The 12,995-nt window shown below is 38.4% G+C and overlaps 1 protein-coding gene and 1 long non-coding RNA gene across 4 annotated transcripts in view; one reads left to right on the forward strand and one right to left on the reverse strand.

Annotated features, from left to right (window-relative positions):
• Positions 1-12,995, reverse strand: part of ANO3 (anoctamin 3) — a 379,990-nt gene that overhangs the window by 212,042 nt on the left and 154,953 nt on the right. The gene's annotated exons all lie outside the window — the stretch shown is intronic.
• On the forward strand, positions 8,308-9,158 carry LOC140594499 (uncharacterized). Its single transcript, XR_011995377.1, has 3 exons — positions 8,308-8,405; positions 8,537-8,618; positions 9,062-9,158. It is a non-coding gene; the product is annotated as an uncharacterized lncRNA (long non-coding RNA).

Raw genomic sequence — 12,995 nt, forward strand, 5'->3', positions numbered from 1 at the left:
CTGACGAGGTAGCTGAGAAACTATTAAAATTATATACTACTTCTAGCTGCAAAAACTGGTATAATCACTATGGAAATAATACAGCAAGATATAGTAAAAGCATAATGATGTTTATCTGTATAGATGATTCCAGTCCCAGGAATTAATCCTAATGAAATAACTAAAGGAAGAAAGCAGTAAAGAAAATAAGTTTCAAGTATTTTCAGTGTTCTTCTGAGGCAAATTTTCACGATTCATAAAAGCTAGATATGGATACTGGATTCCTTCATTTCACCTGTGTAGTTTTAGAATTCACAAAGCATTTTTATATGCTTAAAATTGCATAATCATCCATTTGGATGAGTATTGTTATTCCTATTTAAGTATGAGCGAATGCCATTATCCAATGTTATTTAGCTAATGAGTAACACACCAGGCTTGAGCCAAGGCCCAAATAATCATTTCCAAGTTTAAGGAATGATTATAAGTCACATAATCTTTTCAATTTCTTCAGTTTCCCTCTCGCTCAATTTTTCTCTCAATCTCTAACAATATTATGCCAATTCCTCCAAAATTCAAGATAAAGGCGGTTTTGCAGCAGGCTTTGGGGTCTCCATCTTTTCTCATCAGTGCTTCTTTTACCTCATGGTAATTACCTCCTCGATGTGTCTCAACTCTCTGTGTCTAATCTCTCCCACCTATAATTCATGCTGTATACAACACTGTACCAAAACAATCCTTTTTGGAATTACTGAGACCTTAACATCCATCCAATATAAAAGAAGTGCTTGAGGTCCAATCTGAGTCCATATTTCTGTAGAGCTTCGCTGAAAGAAGCTTGACGGACAGTCCTGGTGATATTCCAGGAGTTTGGTACACTGTTCTCTGCCAACCACAAAATTATATACTAGGGTTTCTAACACTCTGAAGACACCTATAAAAGACAAAACCACCTTAAAGTAGGCAACAGTGAGTAGTGTATAATGGATTGGCCTCTTCTCTTCCTTTTTAACTCTTATATCTGCTTTCAAGTGTTACTTCCCAATTCAGACTATCACACACATAACTGAACCTCCCAAGACAGCTCAGTACATACTTCTTGAGTTAGGCAGCAGAGGTGTACAGTGCCTTTTAATTATAATATTTCAAAAATACATTAAGTTTATTATAAACCTCTTTTAAATTCTAGAATTTTGCAGAGTACATACAAAATTAGAAATTCAATATTCCTCAGAGTCTTTTATTCAAGAAGAAAACAATACCTTTTCAGTATGCATAATGAGAAGACAAAGCGCTATAAAATATAGCTTGAGATATTCAACTTTTCGACAAAATTAGCAAACATGTGGTACCTAATACATATTCATAATTGTAAAGTAAGACTTTTCATAGGAATCAGAAAATTCTTTTCAAATGTTAATCAAAGTTTTTAAGATCTATAAAGAATATGGTATTTATAGCTATCAATTTGCAAAGAGTGCACCCATTTGGGGACGCCAGGGTGGCTCAGCAGTTGAGGGCCTGCCTTCGGCCCGTGGGTGATCCCAGGATCCTGGGATCAAGTCCCCATTGGTCTCCCCGCATGGAGTCTGCTAATCCCTCTGCCTGTGTCTCTGCCTCTCTCTCTGGGTCTCTCGTGAATAAATAAATAAATACAATCTTAAAAAAAAAAAAAAGAGTACACCCATCTGCAAACGAGCAGGTCTGCTTGGCTTATACGAATGGAAAAATATAATAAAAACATACTGTGACAATTATGTATAGACTCTGGAGCCCGTCCTTCCTTCCTTCCTTCCTTCCTTCCTTCCTTCCTTCCTTCCTTTCCTTCCTTTCCTTTCCCTTCCTTCCTTCCTTCCTTCCATCCTTTCCTTCCTTCCCTTCCTTCCCTTCCTTCCCTCCCTTCCTTCCTTCCTTCTTTCCTTCCTTCCTTCCTTCTTTCCTTCCTTTTATTATATTCATTCACCTTTGAAATTCACAAAATCCTTATGAGACAGGTACTTCTAAGAATCATATTTGTGAGGAAACTAAGGCACCAAGATTTTAATTTAGCCCAAGAACAGGAGAAATTGTAGAGCTAGGATTTAAACCCCGGCAGTCTCCAGTTCCATCCACGTCGAAGCAAATGGTGGGTATTTGTCATTTCTAATGGCCGAGGAATATTCCATTGTATACATAAACTATTATGCTGAGTGAAATAAGTCAACTGGAGAAGGACAAACATTATACGGTCTCATTCATTTGGGGGAATATAAATAATAGTGAAAGGGAATAGAGGGGAAGGGAGAAGAAATGGGTGGGAAATATCAGAAAGGGAGATAGAACATAAAGACCCCTAACTCTGGGAAACAAACTAGGGGTGGTGGAAGGGGAGGAGGGCGGGGGGTGGAGGTGACTGGGTGATGGGCACTGAGGGGGGCACTTGACAGGATGATCACTGGGTGTTATTCTGTATGTTGGCAAATTGAACACCAATAAAAAATAAATTTATTAAAAAATATATATAAATAAAATAAAATAAACCCAGGCAGTCTCAACACATGAGCTCTTATTCAGTGATGTGCCATTTTGTTTCTATACTTTTTTTTTTTTTTACTAATAAAGAGAGGGAAAAAAATCGTATCTGGAGTAGCTGCTTATATCTGACACTGACTTGATCTTATTTCTATGGAGATAGAAAAAAATAAAAACATTCTGGTTTATAAATTAACATATCAAACAAAGTTGTCCTAAGGATTCATTGCCTAGGAAGAAATTTAGGTGGGGGGGCTTATTTCTAAGCCCTGAATTATACCTTCTGAAGACTGGAACACTTCTAGGTTTGCCTTGAAAGTTTTGGCTTCTATCAAGTATAAAATGTTGCACCAATATTGTCTTCAAGTGCTAACAGGGTACAGAATGTGCAACGCTACTCTATTTGAGTAAAGTCTACACACAGAATCTTATTAGAAAAATGTAAGGAAGGAGGCTATCTAGAAAGGTGTGTGTACTGGGGGCATGAGTTTGTGTGTATGTGCACATGTGTGTACACATTTATTTAGTAATTTATTGATGTTTACATAATACATCTTTGTGTAGATGCTGGCGTTCTCTCAATGGGGGTCATCAGCAGTGCCTTCAAGAGGCTCCAGCACCAGAAAACCAAAAAGTTGGCCCTAATGGGACCACTTATAAGGTTTGATGTTAGGCAACTCATTTAGCTTTCTCGGTCTGTTTCCTCATCCATAAAATGAGAAAAAAGTTATGGCCTAGTCATACATATATTATGAAGCTTAAATGGGATTTTACATGCCATGTACCTGGAACGCTGCTTGTCATATTTAAATGCTTAGCTACTAAATCGTACCGACTATTTGATATATTAAAGGCTATTGAGAAGAGGTTTCCAATAGGCCTTCATTAAGTCATATGTAGTTCAGTTCATTTTGACTGTTTTGGGTGAACTCTATGCCAAGGTTAAGACAAAAGGCATATACAACATCGGTGTTACCTATAAGAGATTTATAGTCGCTTTAGGAAGAGTAATAAAATCCCATACATAAAACCTTACTCTTTCTGCATAATAAAAGATGACATTTTGAAGGGTTCTGTTACAGTACTAACGTGATTCTGGCTAAAACATATTTTAATATATTTCTAGATTGTAGGAAGTAATAAAACTTTCTCAGAGTCAAAAACAAAAAAAAAAGCAAAAACAAAAGAAAACAAACCCCCACAAAACCAAACCAAACAGCTAAACGAAGAAGTAACCAGGATCCCAAGTCAGTACAGGGATAGTGAGCGGCGAGAATGTGAAAGCCTGTGTTATCCAGGAGAGTAGACCTTTGGGCATTTCAGAGCGAGGAGCTGAAATTACAATTTCCACAATTAAGCTTGGGCAGGGCAGTTAAAGCAGGGGAAAGTGGTTCTAGGCACTGGACCCCTGGGTCCCAGCAAAAGAAAATAGATGCATCCCTGGCTGAAGCCCTGATGGCACGCCGACAAATTAAGATCTCACAGATAGAAGGCACAGCAAAGATCCCCCTCTACTAATAAACCTCTACTAATGAAACTCAGGACAAGAAAAAGCAGGTGCAGATCCTTAAGGATTTCACCGGAATAGCATAAAGAACATGAAGAAACTAAGAACGACATATTTAAAAGTAAAATACAGAATAAAAAAGATGAACAAGCAAGGAATATTCATAAAAATTTCGATTTAAGAAATTCAGGAAGAGATTTTAGAAATAAAAAATACAATTAGTCAGGAAATCAGCCTTGATACGCTACTCCTGTGCAATCCACAGATCTGATTAACATTTTACTAATTACTTCAACAACGTCTCTTCCGCCTTTTGGGCCAGGAGAGTATCCAGGAATACAGATTTAGTTGTCTTGCCGATACCTTCCAATCTGGACTATTTCTCAAATCTTTTTGAGTTTTAAAGATTATAGCTTATATAATCTTTAAATTACTATATAATTTATAGATTTATATAGGTTTATATATTTATATAATTTAAAGATTATAGCTTTATATTAGATTTTAATTATTAGGGTTCTTATATTTTTTGTCCTTTTTCTTTTTTTTTTTTTAAGATTTTACTTATATTCTATAATATGAACCTCAATCTGAATCTGCCTGGTGTTTTCTTGTAAGAAATTCCTAGCAAAAACACCTGAAAAAATGCATTCTTCTCAGTAAGCTGAATCCCTGGGCTCAGGACATCAAGTCCCTATACCACTGTGATGACGGTGTAGATCACCTGATCGTGTTGGCATCCGCCAGGTTTCTTCACACAATCAGGCCACCATCCTTCCTTTCTAGTTGAGTAGTACTTTGTGAAAAGATCATGTCCAAGAGTGACAAATTACATTCTTCCTCAAACTTCCTCCCACCAGACTTAGCTTCTATCGAAAATTCCACCTGAATTGCCAGCAATTTTTTGCTAAAAGGTGACCTTCTGTCTCCATCATCCCTTCTGGATTCAGAATTTTGCATTATAATATAAGATAGAGCCTGGTCTTGTCCCCAATTTATATATTTACTTATTCATCCTTATATGAATCTCGAGTCCCAGATTCCTATTTTATTCAATAGGTCACATACATTATTATCATTACTTGTTTCAATGCTACAATTATCCCAGATCTGGACTGTGCCACTTTTACATCTTCTCATATTCTTTGAGTACACTTTCTAGCGCAGTAAGAATCCAGGTTTATTATGTGTTTTTCTCTGCCCTTGTCTCATCATTTCTAAAAGAGCCTTGGTTCTTTTCCTGGAGGATGGTATTTAAAACCAAGAACTGGGCACCTGTGCTTGTTATCACTGGGCACCCTTGCTTCTAGAAACTACACACATACACACAAACATACACACGTACACATAAGTACATATATATGTCATAAATTAAATATTCTTTTCATTACTTTCCACGTATCATGTTACATACTTTTAAGTTAAAAATAACACTATCACCTATGGAACATTTTTAAGAATAAATAGGATGTAGACACTTTTTTTTTTTTTAAAGAGCAAACTTATATGCATTAAACAATCTGAGAGGGAAAAAAAAAAAATTAGATGCTCAGGCATCCAGGAGGGAGGGGGATTTTGGAGACCAGGCAGGGAAGAACGGGATTACATATGCGTGAACTCTGACACGTTTATAGTGATGTTTCCAGTTCTCCATGAGAGTCAGACCAAGACTGCCTTCCCAAAGGTGTCTATACCCCAATCCCTGAAGCCTGTGACTAACTTAAAGCTGGTGAGAGAAGAGGGATAACCTGGGTTGGCCAGGTGAGCCTGGTGTAATCCCCCAGGGCCCTTCTGAGCACGTGAGAGGTGCAGGAGTGAGATGAAGACATGTGACGGCGGAGGGCAGGGGACCAATGAGAGATCTGAAGGTGCTTCCCTGCTGGCTGGCTCCAATGACCAAGGAACCCCAAGCCTAAGCAATCCAGGTTGCCTGTAGAAGCTAGAAGAGCCAAGAAAACAAACTCTTCCCTAGCACCTTGAGAAGGAATCAGGCCTCCTATAATACCTTACGTTTAACCCAGCGAGTCTGATTTCAAACTTCTGACTCCTGGAGCTTGGAGAGTATAACCCTGAGTTGCTTTAGGCCTATGAAAGTACTGCACCTGCCAGGGGAGCCTCAGAGTTCTTTTCAGCTTTCCTCTTTTCTGTTTCTAAACATTTTCTCCAACCGTGAGGCACGTGGATCCCGATATCCTCATTGTATTTACTTTTTGGTTCAGTCTTTTAATTTTTGTCAGTTAATTCATTTATGCGTCACATCTTAAATGTTCTTTCCATCTAAATCCTGTGTAACGAAAGTCACGTCATTTTAAATTACAAGTATCGGTACTACGTAAGAGAAGTTTTGTAGAGTAAATAGGAGTTCGGCAGATATATAAAAGAAGACACTTTAAATTCACTAAACGGGTTGAGAAAAGGTATTATATACTGGGGCCTAACTACACGTGGGTAGGGAGACCAGAGGGAGAAGAACATGATTAAACAAGACAGAATGATGAGAGAACAACTTCGGGCAAGGTGCAATCACCAGGGGCAACGTTCACAGAAGGAGCGAAAGGTCAAGTCAAAGAGAGAGAACAAGGCCCATCGTATTTATCCGATGATGCTTCTGGAAAGTTCTTAGAAAGGCTGGAGTGTAAGGAGCAAGAACAGAAACACAAAGGCCAATGAGGAATCCGATTAACCACAAGAACTGAAACCGAGTGGGCATATTTTGGAGGTAGAAGGGGTGGGGGTGGGGGTAAGGGATACACGGGTTTCAAGAGAACAATGAGGGGAAAATCCAAGAAAACAGGGAAAATCGTGCCTTGGTTTCTGGATGCCTTGGAGGGTTCTCCTTAAAAGATCTTCAGCTGACCCTGCTGACGCTTACCCATGTAGCCCATTGGGGGGCCCTGGCAGTCACGGGGGAGCTGTCCTGGATCCGAGAAGCCACAGGCCTGCCTCCCCCTGGTTTCTCCAGGCACTCCCAGCTCGCAGCTCCCTCCTGTCCACAGCTAGCTCCCAGCTGCCCACCCGCCCTCCCAGATTCCAGAATTGCCAGGGCATCAGCTGCCAAGTGTCACTGTGTGTAAAGCGCTGAGGACAACGCCTGGCACTGAGTACATGGGATGTTATTCTACTGGCGTTATTCTACTGCATTTTATTACTTCTAATCCTTTACTTGCACATCCTTGCCGATTTTGATGGGATTAGAAATAAGCAAATATTAGTCAATGCACATACTTAATAAGGAGTCTGAGTAACTCTGTCTCCCTCCTAGCCCAGCCTAAATTTTTGCCACTTGCATTAGTTTTTTTTTTTTTTTTCAATGTGGTTCTTTAAGGACAACCTAAAATAATCATGTTAAAATACTGTTCAATATGTTAGATATCATGATTTCATAGTCATTTAGGCGAGGGGTAACCCCTTGCATAAACTGCTGCAATTTCCTCAAAGAGTCCACTGTGCTAACCTGAGTTTACCTGTCAGGAGCACCCTAACACGGCATGATAGACGGCTGCTGGATCGCCCATGCTAGAGATAAGTCAGGATTCTTGCAGCCAAACATGACACAATATGCAGTTTTAATGACCCACTTTTTTGGTTGAAATGTCTCAAAGCATTTCTTGTGGAATTCTTTCACAGTGCGTCAGCACACATAGATGGAGGACAAGTTTGTTTTTAAAACCTGTTTGGCCAGAGCTGGGTGAGACTCATGCGTCAGCCTTCAATGTGTTAACTTTTATTAATATTCACTTCACTTCAGAAGTGATTACGGGACAGTAAATCCTGAGTAATAAATTCCTACCTCACTTGGTCATTAACCTCCTTTTTTTTTTATTTTCTTAAACTCAGAATTCCCAGGACCACGCTTTGGAAAATGTGGATGTAGGCCAAACCTCGTCCAGAAGTGCTGCAGTCTGAGAGTACATTTTTAAAAATTTGGCACTAAAGGTCACGGTGATAATGACATTTATGAATATCTCAAGTCAGATATATGTTCACTTGGAGTCCAGGACATAGAAGATTAGGACTCATGTGATTTCCCCGTAAGGATTCACCATTTCAAGAAAACTGTTAGGAATAAGGAATAGGCAAGAGGCCCATCTTCACCCTCTCAAACAATGCCAGTGTTCTCATAATCAAGGAGGGTAGGCTGCAGCTCGAGGGAGCAATGCCATTTCTGCATAACGTCGAGATGCTCAAAGAGGAAGAAACTAGGGTTTACGAGGTTAGAGTCGTACCTGCTGTAAGCTTGCTGCTAGAGAGGAGCGCGCTTTGAAAGAATATTTATGTAATTTCTGAGATATGATGACTAATTCTACAGTAAAAAGCATTCGGGGAACAGCCAACCTGCTTCTAGAACTGCTTTTCCTGAGGTACCCACCTTTAAGAAATAACGCCATCTTCATTAAATTTTCCAAAGGTAGGAGTTCATACTTATTTTTATCTGAGAGATTATCAGAGTGGGTAGATGAGGGAGATGAGTACAGGAGCCAAGGCTGAGGTGTTGGAGGATGCTCTTGCCAATTAATTTCTAATCTCCGAAAATCCTAGCAAACTGGAGACTAAGGGTGTCGAGTTGGCCACCAGGGATGACGAGGGTGTTGCTTGCTCAGGACAAGAATGAAAACGTAAGGTAAGAGATGCTGGAAGGGTATAATGAGATATTTAATGTAGACTTTAATGTAGTTCATCTTATCTGTGATGTGACTACTTTCCCCCATGTCTTTCTTTTTTCCCTCCCCTGTCTTTGTAGTCTTTAACACACCTCTTATTAACGGGGTAGAGGCCGGATCTGTTTGGGGGACCATGACTAAAAGTGCGACTTTATAAAGGGTGGCATGAGGAGTGAGTGGAGGCCAACCTCAAGAGGCTCATGGATCTGCTACAATGATCTCACTCTTCCTGTCCTGTACCTATAATGACGTCTTAACGTTTGGTAATCAGAGACGTGCTCTTTAGCATGGAGGGTGGCGTTTGAATCCAATTACCTCAAAGTCAAGTGGCCTCTATAAAGTCTTTCTTCTAGGCTGTATTCTCTCTGCCCTCCTTAATGTGATGCTACTCTTTGCATTTTAGGTACATGACTGCACATATCTGAGAATGCATCTTTTTTTTTATCCCACTGCAAACTTCATTTTCCCCTTACCCGAACCAAGTAAAATAAATTAAAAATAAATTTTGACATCTGACTACAGACATGAGGTTTTGTTCGTTGTCTTGGAGCTAACAACCCTCCTGGCTGAAAATACTCAATATTTCTGCTAGCTTGTGGCCTCTGATGCTAACTCTGCTGAATACTGCTGCTGAATTTTTCTCTCATTGTTTTATGAACATCTGTCTTGTCTCCTCGTTCACTATCCAAAAACTAAACCATAGACAACTTGAACATAAAGCATGTCCTTTTCTGTACCCTCAAAATGTTTATCACAACACTTGTGCCCACAGAGGATGGGGGAGAAATACTAAATTTCCTCTAGTTTTGTTACTTGAAGTGTTGTAGCCAGCAATAACCCACTCACTCATTCATATTTTTAAGATGAATTTTTCTACCAAATACCAAATAACTTATTAATAACTTATACAGAGATAAATTTCTGGGTATGTGTTTAACTATATTATATATGAGTAAAAGGAGTTCTTTATACTCTTATGGAATAGAAATTTATCATTTTTATTACCCAAATCTTCACACAATATTTAATTTCAAAACCCAATCTGAATAAGTTATATAATTAAAATGGGGGAAATGATTATCACCTCTTCTGTTTCTATCAAAATTTCATTTGTTCCTTCCTAAAGACCAAGTTTCTTGATATGTAAGGTATCAATTACAAAGATTGATTCCAGAAACAGACTAAAGCATTAAAGGCAACTAGGTCAATAGTGACCTGTATATCCTCCAAGTGTGGGTCCTTCCATTTGTGATACCCCTTACGCAGGACTGAGAAGAATCCTGCTTTGCCACTGCCATAGCAAATCACGAAGGTTTAATGTATTTCAACTTCTAAATGTGATGTTTATCACATCAAATAAGAGTTGATGCTTTCGATGGTTTCTTTGCCACTCAAATGCAAATAGAAATGAGAAAGAGGAACTGTTTGAAGGGGCCCCTCCTTCCCACAAAAAAAGGAACTACTGGTTCCAGAAACAGAAGAGCCTAAAAGGAATACGAGTCTTTAGACCTTCTACAATATAACCTCATTCAAAGCTACTTCCATTTACCCAGGTCTGTAAAATGTGGTAAACAAAAGTCGCCGTGACACAGCCGTCGATTTGGAAGCGAATAAGATTTCAGAACCAAGTAAACTTGACACCATTCATACATCTTACTCTGCTGGTGTAGGAGTGGAAGTCTGTTATTTGCATAAATGCCTGTTTGTTCTTAAAACTTCTTGAATCCTTGTGACACTGTGAGCCAGATGTCATTACTGTTTCAGTTTACGTGTTTGGTTAATCGGAATACATATATAACTTGGCCAAAATCACAAAAATAGTTAGTAGCAGAACTTAGTTTTGTACTAGAACAATTTGGTCCTAGAATCCAAATTCTTTCTCAATATACTCTATATCCACCAACGATGAATAGAAGTGACCTTTCAACAAACCCTTACACTCAAGTGTCTGTGTCTATACACATCTATACAAATGTAAATGTACGCATACATTTGTATGTATAAATCTTTAGACTTTAAAAAATAACTGGAAGGAAATAAACCAGTAGGATGAAAGTTACGGTTTCTAGGTTGTGGGTTATGATTTGTTATCCTTCACATTTTTACATTTTCCAAATACTCAATAATCATGTACTATTCTTATTTCCATAAAACATATTCAAAAACAAAATTTTTACAAAATGTTTGTAACTGCCCAATCTATCTAAAATTTTGGCCCTTACTCTGCCACCTTATGGAGACTTTCCCTGCTTTAATTTTTACCTTGTTGGCACCAGTCACCATTTGTTTCATATACTAGGTGTTTTCCTTACTTACGCTGTCTCTTTCTACCAGTAGAATACTAACTCCCTAAGGATCAGAATTTTTTATCTGTTTTGCTTACTTCTAGACTTAGAACAGTGCCTGATGCATCGTAAAATCAATCGGTATTCAATTAAAATATTAATATAGTATAGAAGCACTGTTCCTTGAAGATTCATATTTGAATTATAAGGAATTTCCATCTACTGACAACCCTTTATAAATGTGTGGTAATTTCTTTCATTAAAAAAAAAAGAACAATGAAAACCAATTTATTCAGGCCTGACTTTTATCACAAAGAAGACAAAAGGCCAGTAATCCATTTCAGTCACTCCTGATACTTATCCTTTTCTAAATAGGGCAACTTAGTTTTTATCCAAGAACAGATTTTATTCTTAAAAAGCAGTCTTGAGTGTACAGAGGGAGAGAAAGGATAAGAAGGTGTTCACCCGCTCCATCTCATGTTCCCTCCAGGTAATCACCAGCTTGCAGAATGTACAACAGTTGATGTTCAAACTGAAATTCTTTTGAGTTTCCAAGAACGAACTCCTACAGGGTGGTTCAGTGATACATCGAACCAGGAAGATTTCAGTTTAGGGAGTAACACTAAGCAACAGTTGTCAATATTGTTGGAAGGGAAAGTGGAAGATGTTCTTGATACAGGGACGAAGAGAAAATGAGGATGAAGTTAGGAAAAGGTATTGTGTTGAGTTTGTATTTTGGGATTAAGAAGCAAAAATAGACACTATTGAAAAATAACAGCTAAAATTAAAGGCATACCCTAAAAGTTGCCAAGGACACTAGAACAAAAGTTTTAAAAAGATGGTAACCACCGTGTGTTGTGCCTTCCTATTTAAAAAAATCGAAGTATGACAAAATCAGCTTTGTTAACCTGTTAGCCTCAGAGCTCTAAATTGAAACAAAAACAAGATTTAGAAAGGGGGGGGGGTGATGTGGAAGAGGAGGAGGCAACTGAAAATTAGAAATATCAAAGAGAAATGGTATAGTTTCTTTGACATTCGAATGTTTCTAGACAGCACAGAATCTGAGACATTTCTCAGAGTTCCTTCTGAATTTGATAAACATTTCACAATTCAGCTTCTGCTGCTTTTGCCACCTTTACTCTCTCACTACTCACCTCCGCGCTTCCAGCACATACGTGTATATACACAGATTCATTGCATTTGAAATATGTGTTACTTTAGAGTCCTACTTAATTGATCTAGGATAGAAAAACAAACGAAGCTATTTTATTCTATAAAATGGGCCCTGTAAATTCGGGGGGGAAGGGGTGTAAATTATGCCATGACTATAGATCTTTGTGGGTTTTTTTGCACATAAAGTAGCATCTAAGAGAGCAAGTTCTTCAAAAAGATTCATTTTTCTCTCCGTCTCTTATTCTCTCTCTGCCCATCTCCTCTTTACACTTTCTACCAGTTTTCCACATAGGCCATTAGACCGAATCAGATAAGAATAAAGGAAATGGGATTTTGCCAGTTTTATTTCCAGAAAACGTATGATTTTAAACTAGATTCATTCTTATCGAGGTTGTTGACATCAACTTGGACACAGAGATTATTCAGAAACTCATGTTAGAGCTAACTTCTAATTACTGGAAGAAAGTCACAGTTCGTAGATTCTTCTGGCTCACTCTATAAACCACACAGAGCCGCATCTGTCATTAATATTTGTATTCATTGTGATGAGGGAAGACAGTTCCCTCAGAACTCGTAGTTAAGAGTTCTTTGTCATCAGGATTTGTGGCCCATTTAGGTGGAATTTAACATTTATAGAATTCAGAATTTCAACTGGAGAGAGAGTCAATACAGAGACTACGATGGTCTTGCAGCATAAACAGGGAAGATTCTGAGAGATGGGCAGTGATGTTTTAGAATTACTGTGGAAATTGCTGAAAATATTAGCAAGGGGTACGCTGCTGAACCAGTTAGGTTATTAAACCTAAGGGGTAGGTAGGTTTAGACTCTGTGCTTCTGGATGATCCTCAAAACAAATAGGGCCCAAACTTAGAGAGATGG

Source organism: Vulpes vulpes, chromosome 11 (genome assembly GCF_048418805.1).
Source record: "Vulpes vulpes isolate BD-2025 chromosome 11, VulVul3, whole genome shotgun sequence".
Classification (NCBI taxonomy): Eukaryota; Metazoa; Chordata; class Mammalia; order Carnivora; family Canidae; genus Vulpes; species Vulpes vulpes.